Source organism: Varroa jacobsoni, unplaced genomic scaffold, assembly GCF_002532875.2.
Source record: "Varroa jacobsoni isolate VJ856 unplaced genomic scaffold, vjacob_1.0 scaffold_727, whole genome shotgun sequence".
Classification (NCBI taxonomy): domain Eukaryota; kingdom Metazoa; phylum Arthropoda; class Arachnida; order Mesostigmata; family Varroidae; genus Varroa; species Varroa jacobsoni.
The window spans coordinates 397,389-411,825 of NW_019213629.1; the positions used below are offsets into that span (position 1 = coordinate 397,389).

General features: G+C 40.7%; 1 protein-coding gene across 1 annotated transcript in view; it reads right to left on the reverse strand.

Annotated features, from left to right (window-relative positions):
• Nucleotides 1-2,737, reverse strand: part of LOC111263056 (uncharacterized) — a 50,876-nt gene extending 48,139 nt beyond the window's left edge. The window contains exon 1 of the mRNA XM_022837811.2: nucleotides 911-2,737. The gene's annotated coding sequence lies outside the window, so the exon portion shown is untranslated. The remainder of the gene's footprint in view (nucleotides 1-910) is intronic.
• Between the last annotated feature and the right edge of the window lie 11,700 nt (nucleotides 2,738-14,437).

A 14,437-nucleotide genomic window follows, 5' to 3' on the forward strand; every position in this document is an offset into this window, starting at 1 on the left:
GAGCATTGGTAATCATTCGACAAATATACCTGTGTTACTTATGGCATATACTTTAACCATTGTAATGAAATGATTGCCATGTTTAGTGTTCAGTTCCAATTTGAATATCTACTTAATAGAATAACAACACAGTGAAAAAAAAAAAAAAAAAAAAAAAAAAGTGAAACTTCTGACGGAATCACTTTTTCGGGTTTCGAATGAGCAAGTTTCGAGTCTGCGATGAATCATCATAGATAATAGGTGTACGAACATCCGGTGAATTGGTACCGAACTCAAAGACCTCATCTAAATACGACAGAAAACGCACTTATTTGATGGTATCATTTTTCTGCCTTTGCTATAGTTATACAACCGCAAACGGGGTGACTCTACACTGGCTATATTTTTTAGGCTGTTAGATCATTCCCTTGGCGGCTGATCACGCTTACAGTGCCGTGATTTTTCCCACTCGTGTTTTCTGTGCCATAGCTGCTAATGGGCTCGCCGATATAGTTTTTTTTTTTTGTACTAAGGGTTTACCTGTAGCGTTTGCTCCGTCGATATGTTGATATTACCTTTGAATTTACGGAAAGTGTCAAGCTGTATAAATTTATGTAGCAAAACAGGACACAAATTGTATTTTATTACAGACCCCATTGTTTGCCAATATGGATCCACTCGATAGTAATCTTGTTTCTATAATCTAGGCTTTGGATAGCTGCGAAAGGGAAAATATATTGGTTTTGACAAGCGATACAAATTACATGAGCAAAATAAATAGCTGGGGGGCTTATCTTCTAATGTACCAAATGCTAAGAATCGTCCTGATTTTGTTATGTGTTCGGTTAAACGGAAACAAATGTATGTAAGAATTTTATGAGTCCGAATTAGGAAGTTTCGCAGTACCTACTCAATTACCTATTCAACTTACCGATTCGCATCTGCGAACGCAATTTATGCTGGAATTCCTAGCCGATTCAAATAGGCAGATCACCACACTCGTCAAGTTGACGACCCATGACCCCCCTCCCTAGACGGTTCTTTCATCTTTCTCCTTTTTTGTTTTGCTGCGGTTTCCTTGCTTTCCCTCTGTCAGCTATCTTCCACAAAGAATAAAGTTTAATACGTTCCACTGACAGAACGCTTCCTTAGATAAATTTATCCATTCAACTTTATGCAATTGACAATTTTGTCAACTCTAAATACTGTCACACTTAATCCAACGAGGCTTTGAGAGCGTTTTTACCACGTGTATATAACATCATAAACACAGGCGGGTTCTCGTTGACGTTTGCCCAAATAGTGGCTTTTGGCTAATGGTAAAGTTGCTACACTACACAGACGCACGATCGACGGCACTGGAAACTTCATTTAAGCTCTTTCCTTTTTAACTTTTGCTGAACTATTTCGTTTTATCTCTGTATACCAGTGAAGTTTTCCAAAAACATCAACTTGTCAGGTGTTCTAAGATGCGCGAAAGGTTCTTCCTTGGGGCTAAATTATTTCACGCATTTACATGCAATTACTTTGCAATTCAACAACGTACCACCGCGAAGTGAAAATTTTGCCGTAAAAATGCAAATGACGACTGTGCGGAAAGGCCAGAAAACTTCACCGTGAAACAGCAGAACGGGACAAGTTGGCCTGTTCAAAAGACAGTTGCACACCACGATAGACGTCATCGACGTCGACGACCAATGGCAGAAGATTTGTTGACTGTCGTCACTTTCTCGTTTGATGTTTCTAGAGCTTCGGCAGTTTCTGTAGAGCTGCCGTCCCGTTTCTGAGTCTCTGGCGTAGCCGAAGACGACAACTACAGCTGCCCGATTTTCCAGCAGATGCTACTTTCTAGACTCCTGCCACATATTTACGCCGCTACACCGCACTCCATAATATCCTCCAACAGCTGTACCACATAGGCAACTAATTACCACTGCTGGTGATGGTTTGACTTTTCGTCAGGCTGTTGTTGATGTGTTTTGATTCCGCCAGTTTTTGTTCCTTCTTCGTCGTTCTTTTTTTTTGCTGCGTTCCACTCGGCGCCGTCAACAGCACCACGACGACGACAATGCGTCTACTGCCAATACTATAGCAGCGGCGCCACCGCTGCGGCTGCTCTGTTATGTTCGCTCGTCGCGGTTGATCATGTAGCGCCGCTGCCAGTCGCCGCTCCCTGTTCACTGCCACTTCACTACGATCTATTATCGTATTCACTGGTACTGTGGCGCTGGTGGCGCTACGGATGCTGTCGCTGCTGCTGTTACCGCTGCAGCCGCTTTTGCGGCCTGTCTGCTTATCCGGCCATAGAACAGAATAGCTCTCACAACGCACGCTCAGCTACGAGACGGCGAAGCTGCATGCACATAGGCTTGTGTGTCTATCGGGGTATGAACGTACGGTGCGGCGTTTGACTAGGCCGATACCAGCACAGCTGCTGGTGCTCTGCTGCTGCTGTGACTAGCTAGCTTCGCAGAGTTCGGCGAGATGGCCGTACCGTCAGTTACATACTGTTAGATTGGAACTCCCTTTCTCTTTTCTGCGAAAGCGAAGAGATATAATTAATTATAAATTGGTTAGTTTTCAAGCTGTCTGAGAATTACAATTGTGAGGTCGGCGAGTTTTGAAATACTGGTTCATGATTGGGGTGTTATCACGGTATTATAAACCTTGTACGGTAAGGTAACCCAGTAGAAAGGGAGTGCCTGTTACGTGGGCCTGTTCCCTCTCTGTACGTTCAGCGACAGTTTTTATAGTAAAAACTCCTTCTCCTGCTCTGCGATTGTAATGCGTCTTCCATGCTAGCTTGTTATTTATGTTGACCGCTTATTGCGGCAGGTAATATTGGCCCAGCGCGATCTTTCCCTTTCCATTCTGTCTCGTTGCCAACAGTAGTTCTGGTGTTAAGATGAAAATAGAGTTCATGAATGTGGGTGAGACAGCCCGAGCCGATCGGATGTAAACTTTCGCAGATGTTTGTGAGCAAGAGCCACCCGTTACCGCCATACAACTTCTAACAGGTTTATGGTCTACCGGCCACAGGCCTCTCGCCACCACGCGCCGCTCACGAGCCATGAGCGCCATCTGGCGGACGCGGGCGGCACAAGTCACAAGTACAACGGAACGAAGACGGCGCTCACGCGTTCAAGCGCACCAAAGACACAAAGCCACCGACGGAACAGTTGTTGTATAGAACTTATCCACGGACAAGACATACAATCAACATCTATAAAGGAGCACATTATTATATAGAACTGGCTTTTCCTCTTATCGCCAGTTGTTTAGGTACAATATCGCCTCAAAGACCAGAGAGACGAGATTTCATAACAGAGTCGTGTTCGATGCGAATGAACGTACATTGGGTATTGTAAGCATCTAGATTCTTCCCGATCCACTGGGACCAGAAAGTTATAGCGATGGATTTTTGTCGGTCACTTTGTCATTCCCCATCCAGATGACGCTGTTGCTGTCGCCACTGCTGCTGGTACTTGCATGATCTCGAAACTCGGTGGTAGGCCGGTTTAATGGGCACCATTCAGTTGGGGCTGCTGTAGCCGCTCACCTGGCCGCGACGCGTGGCTCTTCGAAATCGTTTTTGCTGCGCTTCTAGGGCGCCTATAGGAAGACGGTCTCCTCGCATAGATTAAGCCACTTTACTAATTAACAAATTAAGGAAGATTACGATAGAATGGAGAAACTAGGAAAGTCATAGAAAAGCCAATATGAACGACAGCTGAAGTCTGATTATTAACGTATTACTTAATTAACAAATGTACCAACACATGTCCTGTTCGTCGCGAAGAGCATCACGCTAAGATCATCATCCTATGAAAGTTTACCTGCTCACAATTTTTTTTAGTTAAATCAATAGGTAAATATAGGGTTCCTTTATAGGTCCGTGCGATTTTTACGTCGTCTAAAACACTCGACGAGTGATATGATACACATAAACAGTAAAGTATACACAGTACGTCTAAAAAGTGTTTTTACTACTTAATGAATGACAATTTTCTGATTCTTTGCTCTTCTCAGGGCGCAATAGATTAGAGATATTGAGTAGTATTAGGCTTGTAGACAACCTTTAGAAAAACCAAGAACATCGACGAGCTTTATCAACCAGGAAATAGTACTGGGAAGTCATAATTAGGCGTCTCGAACCAATGTAATCCAATCAAGTCATATATATGACGTCAGAGGACTAAGATGTTACAAATGGAAAAGTTTAATTTCAGCAACGGTACATTCGATAAGTGAAGATGACGCGGACCATATTTAGAAAGATTTCGGGAAAAATCGTTTAGCGAACTTTATATTAAGTCGCACAATTGATAGATGCGGCTACACTTACTGGCCGACTTGTAAATCCACATGTTACACAGGAGTACCATGCAAATTTAGCAGGATCTAAGTGAAGCGTTGCATTTTAAGAAAAGGGTTAATTGGACCATTCTTTTTTGACAGTACAGTGATTGGTATAAATTACTTGAATTTATAGCAGGAATCTATTTTACCGTGCATTCGGAAAGCCTTTGATGGTGATAACAAATTTTGTTCACAATTGGACGGGCCACCTGTACACTATCACCGTGATGCAAGAGCACCTCTCGATCGGAATCTTCAAAACAGAAGGGTTGGACGAAGGGGTCCCATAAAATATTCTGCCCGCTTTCGAATCCGACGCTAATAGACTTTTAGCGTAGAAAAGGATACCGTAATTCTGCGCCAGAAAGCCGATGACATTGGAGCGTTTAGATATTGTAATTAAACAAGAAATATTTGTCAAAGTTTGCGAATCAATAACATGTATTGACCATTATGATAATAATTTTGGATATGTGCGCTAGAAAGAAGTACATACGTTTTTTGAAAATCGAATATTAATTATATGTAAATAAAAGCAAGAATCATGATCGTTTAAACTAGGTATACATTTTTGGACCCCTGTACATATATACAGATAGCGAGCAGGGCAGATAATTTCGGACAAGGCTCAGGACCTTTTTTCTGACATCTGTTTGACCGGTTATCGCTATGGGAAATAGCTGTGTCTTGAGAAGTAGATCTACTCTCCTTTTTTGGTCTATCGACAACTCCATTTTTGGTTTCCTTCATATCACGAATACATATGTTGCAGCCATGATCACGACCGCACATAAGGTCGCCGGAACAATTCCTTCACCAGTTGACCGCATGTCAGTACGTACTTCCATCGAGATCTTTGAGTAAAAAAGTTTCCTTTCTTTATATCATCAGCGTCTTATTAGTGTCCGGCCTGCAATACCAGTGTTGCCATTTGGTACCTATCTATTAGCTTTTGGTTAGCCTGAGCGTATTTGGCTGTTCTTCCACCCCTTTTCCGCTTTCGTTCGAAGTCTTCGGAGAAACTCGTGCAAGCCTAGCTCCCATCGTCCTTAGCTCCAGTCAGAAAGAGTTGATACTCGTCAACAAAGGCACTAGTCTTTTGATAGTGTTAGGATAGAGTCGGTTGAAAAACCCAAGTACTTTTACGAGTCTTCTGTTTTAGGCCAGAAATATCTTTAGTTTCTCGTTGTGGCCTACTATATCCGACAAAAACAGCTCAGAAATTGTTTCACCCGATGATTATATTGAGCTAACGATAAACTCACCTGGTACAATCCAGTGCCTAATGCTTGAATTCTTGCTTCACGGGAACCGTCAGGGATGTCGTGATTAGCCCCAAATGAGTGGGTTTTGTAGGTCGGGTTGACCTGGATCGGACGGCGGAAGAGAAAAATTAATGATGACGAAAAACAGATAAGTTTTTGTAAATAATTGTCTTGAAACAGAATCTGGGACTTCTGAACAGTAATTTAAATTTTAATTTACTGGATTGACGTAATACTTAATCATGGACAAGCGATCCCTAACATACACACAGTTATCTGGAACGATCTATGGTAGATGTAAAAACCTAAAAAAGTCCTGACTAAGCTGGATCTCTTTATCAGTTCACAGTAAAGAGTCAAACACATTATTTTGAAGAAAAAATCGAGAATAAAAAAGGACTAGCGGATTTTGGTGGAACCAAGTCTAACTATCATGGGAGGAGTTCCAAGCTGAACAAGCGTTGTCCTGGGGACGTTCGGCTACAAGCAAATCGCATTAGTCGAACCCCCTTAAATAAGCATTGAAAGAAAATAAAAAATTATGTATATATATATATATGTATTGTGGTCATTGAAAATGTACTGATGGTTCTTCCAGCTGCATACGTTAGGTAATATGAGTCACCTCGTATCGGCGTTGGTGTCATTTGAAGAGCTGAGATCTAACTGTAGCAGATGTTCCAAAATATTTGGAATTATTTTTCTTGAAACTTACAATAGAGCGCCTCGATCAGAGCGAAATTTCTACGAAAATTCGTTATATGCTACACTTTTTTTTTGCACTAAAAGAGTAAATGCTGCCTCGACTTATAAGAGAAAAAGTGTTGTCTATGATCAAAGTACGCTACAGGAACAAAGTGGCCCAAAGATTTTTTTGCCGGGTATTTTGTTGTGAAAAATGCTTTTCGTAGTGATAGACCCATTACGGGCGAAATTGATGATACTATCGCGCAGATTGAACAACAACGACACGTGAGTAGCCATGACATCGCGAGGGAGCCAAACCTTCACTATCAAACAGCTTTAAGCCATTTAAAGAAAGTTAGCTGTTAAAAAATTATTGATGTTTAAGTGCTACAAGAATTGAAGGAATCTATTTGATCGCGTTTCCGCGCCGAAACTCCACAGAAATATAACGAAATCGAGCCATTTCTGAGCGGTTGATTATGGGTCATGAAAAGTGGGTCACGTACAACAATAACGTACGAAAACCATAACGCTAGGCGAGAAAACACTCCCTGTAGCAACGCCCGAACTGACACCAAGACAGAAGGAAATGTTATGCGTTTAGTGGAAATGGAGGGGAATCGCGCATTATAGGCTGCTGCCACCGGGTAAAACGATTCATTCGGGCCTCTACTAGTAACGACTACTATAATTACAACAGGCCATTCAAGAAAATGACCGGAACAAGTGAGAAAAATGAAACTTCATTTTCTTCCGTTACAATGTAGCATTACATACATCTCTATTTAACCAGCAAAAATTGAGAAAACTCGACTAAGAAAGTCTAATGCATCCGCTCCATAGCCCGGCTATTGCACCGTCAGACGTTTATTGGTGTTAATTTGGCTTCAATTTTTCGTTACTATTTTTTGTACAGAGACCCCCAGAAATTCGACGGCAATAGAATGGTGGTGTTACAAGAAAAACGGCAGAAAACCATCGATTGAACTGAGGCATAATGAGTTGATTGATATTTTATCAAAATATGGAAAGAATGGCTCCAAAAGCCGTTCAGACTTTTCTGACGACCCCATACACAATAGTTCAGCCGCCGTCTCAAAAAAATTCTTGCAGACCCGGCAATCAAACTGATCAGCTGCAGCTGCTATTCGGCAATAAATAGCCGTATTTGATTTCTTTTTTGATTTGAGCACGCGACGAAGGACGTAGAAAGGCTTTGCCTACCGGGGAGTATTGGATAAGCAAGTTCTAAAGAGCATTCGACTTCTATTCTATAATTGTTGGAGCTGCCTTAGTACAGTGGTGCCCGCACGTATCGAAATCTAGGAGACACTGTGGGGCTTATGGGCAAAGTGACGGTGCCGAAGAAGAATAGCTTCAAGAGTGTTTTCTTTCCAAGCAGCCATGGTAGTCCTCCAGCAAATCAATGTGAAATAATCTTAAAGATAGACTAGAGAAGCTCGGGTGGTGGAATTTGGAACTTAGCTCAGCTATCCGCACTCCGATTAGCACCGTACTAGCTGACAAAATCCTATCGTATTTTGGCAATCTGCACTATCTTACTTCATAGCGAGTTAATGAATGAGGACAACAGTTAATTAATTCGGTAACTTAGTTTGACAGTACTCCTTGAATACGTCCTTTCACACATCCAGATATGATCATCGGCCGATGTTATATGCAGACAGGACGTGTGCATTTTTCAAACACGCGACAACTACCATGACTTGCTATAATAGTTTTCATAAACGTTAGAGTCGTATCGTTAAGACGCGCATTTGGTTCAGTACGAGCAGTGGAACAGCAGGGCGAGTAAGGGTAACTATGAGTCGAGATGTCTACGTTCAGTCTTTTTTCGTGTTTATCTTGTTGTGTATTTATGCTTTTGTTTGCGTGGACGTTGTGTGCGGCGGCATCAACGAGAAATGCCAATGTATTTTCTATATAAGTATAAACGAAACAAATGTATCTCTGTTGGTAGTAGTTCTTTTTGTGAGGCCTCAATTAGAGTATAAGCAACAATGCAGCCGGCTTCCTTACGACAACAGGGATGGATTAAATCGACTCTACTATTCTTATGAATGGCTCAAAAGACGTGACTAAACAGCGAGATATCTAAACACTATTTTCATTGAAATTAGGAAAAAACTGCACGTATTCTCGCCGTTTGTGTAGTATTGTTCAAGGAATACTTATGATCTCGGCTGGTTTCCAATGCTGTCAAAAGTTTACATCTAATATGTCTCATCTGCGCTAAATTATAAATGAGTGATGCCTTCTGAAGCAGAACGCATGCAGACATTTCAAAATATCAGGGACGATAAAAACACTTACAGTTCATGTATAACGTTTATGTATATATAAAACGTATAACTTTTGACAATAGTGAATTGAATTAACGCATGGATCGTTGCGTTTTCATTTCATAGATCTCCTAGCGCAATGGTCAACGACCAATGCGAATCAATCAGTACTAACGATCCTGAATCATTGAGCTGCAGCTGCAAAGGGGCATTGACCTGTTTGTTATTTATCAAACCCGATTCCGATCCGATTTCTCAGAAGTAGTCTACTATCGATCTAAATTTCAAGTTCCATGATTCATTGCTGAACTCTTCGAACGTACTATTATACGAACAATAAAACAGTTCCAAAAATTAGAGAAATTTCTTTTTAACTCGTCGTCTCTTTCGGAATAGATTTTCCTAACTAGGCGTAACAAAAATACGCAGAAGTACACTGTGACTATACTTTTTTTTCCATATAATATGCAGAAACAGTATGAGAGTTTGAAAAGGCTGTCATTTGATTTTACGGCGTTTAAAATTCATCAAGTAGAATCAGCGAAAATTACTATACTATATATATATATATATATATATATATATATAGAATAGCGTCAAACTCATTATACTGATGTCTGGCCACTTTAGTTGGCCAGATATCAGCATAATGGCTAATCATAGGTTGTTAGTGATGCATTTTCTCGCCTACGTACTCCATACAAGTTTCAAAGTGAACTAGTATCTAGTACATCTACCTGAACCTTATTCGCTTTGTGGCAGCCATTGTATACGCACAGGGTCACCGACTTCGGTTCGGCATTTGGCCGACATGTGAGCGACGTTTGCCATTCGAGTTAGCTATCCATGCAAGCAGTACAATTACCAATGCAAACATGATTTTCAGTGCAAATTTGCTTATGGCTGATTTGGGGAAGACGCGATAACCAGGTGCTAGTTCGATTTAAGGTGCGCGGGCGCTAACTTCCCTGCGGAGTAAACACTTCTTCGTTGGCCTTTGGCTTCTCCGTCGCGTATTCGTTCCGAATCATAGTGAACGAGTACCTTCTGATGATTACGATCTCGCCCCTGAACCCATTTGTCCACTTTCCGGACCCAGGAAGGGAACAGCGGTGTTCATAAGCGAGGATGGATGTCTGAAACGAAATAAAGTCGACGTCAACGAGACAGGAAGCACTTGCCTGTTCCACCCTCGACGACAAAATTGGCACCTCCGTGTTTATGCTGTCTGCGGGAAGTGCGCTTCAATACATCCAAACAGAATGTAGCAATTTCAAAAAAAATCAAGTTCGAAAATCGTAGATTCGAGTTAATTCCAAAGGCATAGCAACCGTGATCGCGGCGTTAGCGACAATTCGTTGGCCGTCACTAACTCCTGTTAATCGATTTCAAATTTCGCGCGCCAAGCCGCAGTGATCTCCATTGGATACGTGTAAGATAGGAACGGGAAAAATCAAGGAGGTTAGTTAAAATGGCTTTTTCTACCATTTTAGTAAAAAATTAAGAAGCAGATGAAACCTTCGTTTGTACAGTACGTCGAAGGTAGTACAGTTGAGAATACGTATGCGAAAAAAAAAAACTTTCGCTCCGTATTCGCAGGCTAAAGATCAAAAGTGAAGCTATCGCGTATTTTTGTGAAGCGTTTCACGAAATCTGCAGTATTAAAAAATCCTAAATGACGATAAAGAGTAATGCTAGTAAAGGTCCTCTGCAATGCTAATCGAAGCGATCGCAAGCGGCGAACCGTTGTGCCTTTTATCAAAACTTCAGGACTTACCACGTAGAGGGAACAAATGTGCTGCGATGTTCTTTGTCCGAGGTGTACCCTATGAGGGCCACAAGTGCGTGTAGTATAAACTTAAAAGTTTAGTTTCGATGAAACGGAAAAGACCTTTGCTACACGTGTTGCCGGTTTACAATAAATTAAATAGAAGCATCGCAATTGAATGTGAATTGTGACAGCTGTTTAGACACATTATAGTTATTTCAAGAATCAAATAAAGACGACACGCTTTTGATTTACTAATCTGTCCCCCCGCGCCCAATGTGAATTAGTATAGCTATAATGCTCGAAATTTGCGATCCACTGCTCCGGTAACTAGCGATAAGTGGCGACGGAAGAGAACGTAGCTGCCCCTAGCATTGCAATCGCAGCCGAAAAGTGGGCCTCCGGCGGCAGCTATATCTATTGTGAGACTGTAATAGATTGTGTTGCTATTAGTTTGTAATCTTACGTAATTCGATCTATGAATAATAGAAAAAAAGTCGATACCGATATCGAGTATATCTATCGATAATAAGATAAAAAGTAGGGCTTTATATTTAAAAGTGTATCTACGATATACCGATTTGCGGTCCCATTCCTCAGGTTCCTACCTTGACAGTCAAGAAACTTCCATCATTTTCTTGTGACTTATTGACACTTCATATATGTGATTTTCGACAAAAGGCATAATGGCCTGTACCCGTGCCTCATATTCGCGCTTAAGGCATCACAGATATTAATTATATTTTACGCGGGCTCGCAGAGGTTCGAACCCAAGCAAGAATTATAATAGTAATGTGTTTTGTTGTTCGTACTTGTCTTAATTCTGGTAGATTGTAGAGTCCAATTCTGTTTAGGTTGCAAACCCATATAAACTAGAATACTCTTTGGTGTAAAGCTATTGCCTATCGTCGGAGCTGGGCGTCGTTTAAATTAGAAGGCGCCACTTTACTTAATCATGATTCGATTTATAGTTGGGTTTAAGTCGATTTGTCCTGTTCGTTACTGGCCATATTACTTGTTGTTAAAAACTGGCCACATTATCTTTTTTCTGCCGATGAAGGCCATAGAAACCGAGCTTCGGTAGGAAGTTCCTCAGTTGACAGATGAGCCGGACAGTGAAAAGTCGGTTGCAGTGCTCAGCTAGCTACGTACTGAGGTACTGTGAACGCGTAGTAAGTACAAATGTCTGCTAGAAGACCGTATTCAGCTGAACACACAAGGCAAGGTACAAAAACATTGTCAGGTACTGCAGAAATATAGATATCGTTGTCGCAGCAAATAGATTAGGGAGATGCATCGAGTCCAGCCCAAGAAATATTAGGAGAATATCTCGTACCATCAAAATAGGTGGACAATTAATTGCAATAAATAAACTGAAGATAAACTGAAGGCCCAAGGCAAAATTAGTTGCACTGGCGGTGGTGAGCACTTTTCTGAGAAAAAATACGCGATACGCCACTCACTTTTTTCATGTCCTGGTCTCCATCACAACACACCAACATCCTATCACCCACAACTTTTCTCCAATTTTCTTGAGAAAGTACCTTTATTCCGCTTATTGAAGATCTCTTTGCCCCGAGCGCTTCATTATAACCGCCTAATAAACAACTATAAGTTTAGTTATCGGTGAACGACAGGCAACACTTAAATCAGTACTTGTTTGACAACACTTATCGAAAATTACTCGTTGAATGATATGAGAAAAGGAAGTCTTGCGAAGTAGAGCACAAACGCAAACTAGACGAGAAGGGTCGTCTCTGTCTGCGGCCACGTTAGGACGTTAAGGGGTCTTACACACCAGATAGTTCTGTCGATTCTGTAAGCCCAGTATACTATGTATACCTTGTCAATTGTCAGATTAAGCCAGTTGGACAATAGAATATGTGCTACTAAAACGTAACAAAGTTCACCTTGGTAAGCTAAAAGCCCTACGCTGGCTAACAGTTCCAAATGAGGCAGCACTCACCGCTTTTCAAACGTTAACCACGCATATGGGCGTCTGACACCTTGAGAATTAGCTTGAACAGTCGCTGCGTTGACTCAAGTATCGTACGATACAACCTTTACTCAGGAGAATGCTACCGTGACAAACTGTTAGTGCACGTCAGAATGTGGACAGGGATCGAACGACCATCGCGGCTCAAACTATGTAGCTTGCGAAGAGCGTATTACATCCCCAATAGCCACCCACGTTTATCTGTAAATTTTCAAATGCTTACGCATTTAGTATCCGTTTCGTGCATATATTGTTTACTAGACATACATACAGGACGCTAACCAATAATATTTTCTTATTTATCGATAAAACGATCTTCTGCAAAATGTTAATAAATGGTAAAATAGCAAACAGACAGTTTCTTGAAATAGTTCTATAATAGCTTGCTTACGCTAATTTATATGTCTGGTTCCATGTTGCCTCAAACCTGATTTGCCGATTCCTCAAAAAGACTTGCTGAATACCAGCCAGTGAAATATATAATTGAAGTATTGGATATGCATATTTTCGCCATGGTGAGACAAATGTGTTAAGAACACTGTTTTCGGAAAGTTTCTCTAGCTTTTTTGCGTAAATCCTACTCATCTATTATGTCATCTATGATATTACAGAAACTATAAATTACACACTGTTATAGCCTTAATACCATAGACCATCATACTTAACGCATATTCAGACGTCGACACTATGAACGTCAATAGGTAATACGTAGCTAGGTAAGGCTTTAGCGATATCTTAAAGAATTTCTCCATTGAAATTTATTTTTTGGAAAGTTTCATGGGTGATTTCCGGTTTATATAAAACCAGGTGTAGGTTACAATAGTAAAAATATTATTTACTAAAGTTAACAAATTGGTCAATCCAATATAATAATAATAAATAATATAATTGAACTATATTGATATGGAAAAAGAGCTTCTACGAGAATGAATCTTACTTTAGCCGTTTAAATTTGACCGCTGAAAGTAAACCGTTTTGCCTCTGTCTGACTCAACGACAACTAAAAGACAGAGCTTTATTTATAGGTATTCTCAAAATAGAGACACCGATCAGTTTCCGAAGAGAGAGAGACAGCTACCATCCACGGAACTGGAATCTGAGTCCTAAAGTGCTGGAACTTCTCTAGTGTTTGTGTCAGATTCGTGGAATCGCACAATCAGGCAGTTGTTCTTTTTTGCTTGGCTTTTTCGTTTCGGGTACCTTTTGCTTAATACACTAGCAATAAATGTTCAAAGCTTTCTTCCTCCTGTGTTTTATTGCGAGTTCTGTGGAGGGAAGCACCAGGTACACTTGAGAATCGGTTACTTCTCTCTGAAAGATAAATGAACAAAGCGACTCTATAACCTTCCCGACATCTTTCTTAATAAACCATGTTTTTGCCTTTTAGTCTACCGGTCCGTCCACCCCTCACGTTATGGTCTTTCGGTGTATCGCCTACGTTCTCGTACGCGACTCACTTTTTACATGCCCTAGTCGTCAGCACCAATCGATATGTCAAAATCCCAAATGACCAACATCCTATTACCCAAAACTTTTCTCCAATTTTTTTTGAAAAAGTCCCGTTATTCCGCTTATTGAAGAGCTCTGTTATCAAGTATTTCTTTCATAGATTCATTCAGTCCATTCCTACCCCAAGCCCTTCATTATAACAACCAGTCTCCACTTTGAATGGCTAACCTAGTTTTAATTAACCATTAACCCGTTCTACTCTTTATTTTTCTCGTAATAGTGTTATCGATGCTTATTATTTAGTTTATTATTTATTTCTTTTTACTATACTTGGTTATACCTTTCCCCTTTAAACCCCTGCAGCTTGATTGGTTATCGACAACCACATTAGGCACGAATGCAATAGCTGGTTTTGCACTGAACTTGAAATCCAAGCTAACTTCTAGTTTATATTGTATAAATGTGCTCTTGAGTTAATAAAAGGTCGATGAGACAGATAATTCTATATGTTGGTACGATCCTAATTAATAAAGTAGGCGTTTTCTCTAAGTAGAGAGAGGAGGTAGAGCTTTTAGGCAAACCTTGACATATTTTTTAAGCAGTTTTATGTTCGAAGGTCGTGTTGCGTTTG